Here is a 1,932-nt window from a genome sequence, read left to right on the forward strand (position 1 = left end):
GTATTGTCTCTTTTAATCCTCTTTAGTGCTTTTAATTGCCAACCTCTCCTTATTGGAAAATAACTATCATTTTTATTCTCTTTGGGTTTTAGATACCAGGAATTTCTTTGTCTATTTTCTTATTTTCCCCTTCTTCTCATTATTATTGCTATTTATTATTATTAAGTTTATTCCTTGAAAACAGCATGTGTTAGGGTTTGCTTTCTATTCTAATGTGTCCATTTTTTAATAGATAGTTTTAATCTTTTTACATTTAGTATAATTAATGTATCTTTAATTTTATTCATTCTATATTACCCTGTTTATAAATTATTGTATATTTTACTTTTCTCCTTAGCTTACTTTTTGCTAGCTATTTTATTAATTTTCATTCTAGGTTTCTCTCAATTAGCTTGAAGATTTGTATGTCTCTATTCTGTGGCTATGATTCCTCTTATTACTTTCTTAAACACACAAATATGAATCTATTATTATTTATTCTATTATTATTACCTAATATTTTCTCACTAAAACCCATTGTCTCTCTCACCATTGTTAAGTAGCTAGTCTGATATGAGTGATAGGGGGAACAAAAGAATAAGGGCCCAGCCCAGAGACAGCCCAAAGAACACCCTATTGGTAGTTAGAGAACACTTCCTGCATCCCCAGAGACAAAGGACAGGAGAATCATTGTCTTAGATGGCCTAATCCGGCTACAGATGCCTGGGCAGAAGGTCATTATAATACTGTTTATGCCTGGAAGTTCATGAATCTAATTATAACAGACTGTATTCTGGGTAAGCACAGCGCACTAGGCAAAGAATTATATAGCAACCAGGTGTCAATCAAAATGACCTCACTTGCCAATCACCTAGGAATGCCTTTGGAACCACCCATCACAGCCCAAATATAAAGCAGACATTTCCACTTCTGAGCCTTCTTTTTTTTGTGGCCTTCTTGTGTTGATTACAGCACTGGAACTACGTGCTTCCTTGGGGCATCCTTTGTCTTTCTAAAATATACTTTTAATAAATCTTTCCTAAATCTCAATGACTTGTGATTCTTCACTGCATCACTTGAGGAACAACTGAGGGAAAAATGCTAACTACACTTCTGTACCATCGATATCCATCTCCCTCCCCACTGCCACTGGGGCGACATTGAACTCTGATCAGCCCCAACAGTGACACCATGATTCTAATTCCACCTTCTTTTGTTTTACTCCTTCCTCCAATAAAATAAAACCATTAAATTAGGGTCCTTCCTCTTTTTTTTTTTCCATTCTTCTTCCTCCCCATGATAAGTGAGACTTTTAGTATAATTTTACAGGCATGCATATTCATATTTTGCTTTGCTTTAAAGATATATTTTGCTGAGCTTTAAAGATACTGCTCTTTTTAAAAATTGAAGGTTTGTGGCAAACCTTTGTCTAGCAAGTCTATTGGGGCTATTTTTCCAAAAGCATTTGTTCACTTTGTGCCTCTGTCACATTTTGAAAATTTATGCAATATTTCAAACTTTTTTATTATTATTATTTGTTGTGAGTGATCTTTGATATCACTATTATAATTGTTTTGGGTGCTACAAACCACACCTATATGAGATAATGAATTTAATCAATAAATGTGTGTGTGCTCTGACTACTCACTCCACCAATTGGCCATTCACATCTCCTTTCTTCTCCTCAAGCTTCCCTATTCCCTGAAATGTAAACATATGGAAATTAGGCCAAATAAGACTCTTACAATGGCCCCTAAGTGTTCAAATGAAAGAGTCTCACGTCTCTCAGTTTATATTGAAAGCTAGAAATGATTATGCTTAATGGGGAAGGCATGTTGAAAACCAAGATAGGCTGAAAGCTGGCTTCCTGTGCCAAACTGCTAGCCAAGTTGTGAATGCAAAGAAAAAGTTCTCTAAGGAAATTAAAAGTGTTGCTCCAGTGAACACACAAAT

The 1,932-nt window shown here is 35.0% G+C and overlaps 1 pseudogene; it reads left to right on the top strand.

The window, feature by feature from the left end:
- The first annotated feature begins 1,725 nt into the window (after positions 1–1,725).
- Positions 1,726–1,932, top strand: part of LOC105295488 — a 17,959-nt pseudogene continuing 17,752 nt past the window's right edge.

The sequence above is a fragment of the Pteropus vampyrus genome, unplaced genomic scaffold, assembly GCF_000151845.1.
Source record: "Pteropus vampyrus isolate Shadow unplaced genomic scaffold, Pvam_2.0 Scaffold106, whole genome shotgun sequence".
NCBI classification, from domain to species: Eukaryota; Metazoa; Chordata; class Mammalia; order Chiroptera; family Pteropodidae; genus Pteropus; species Pteropus vampyrus.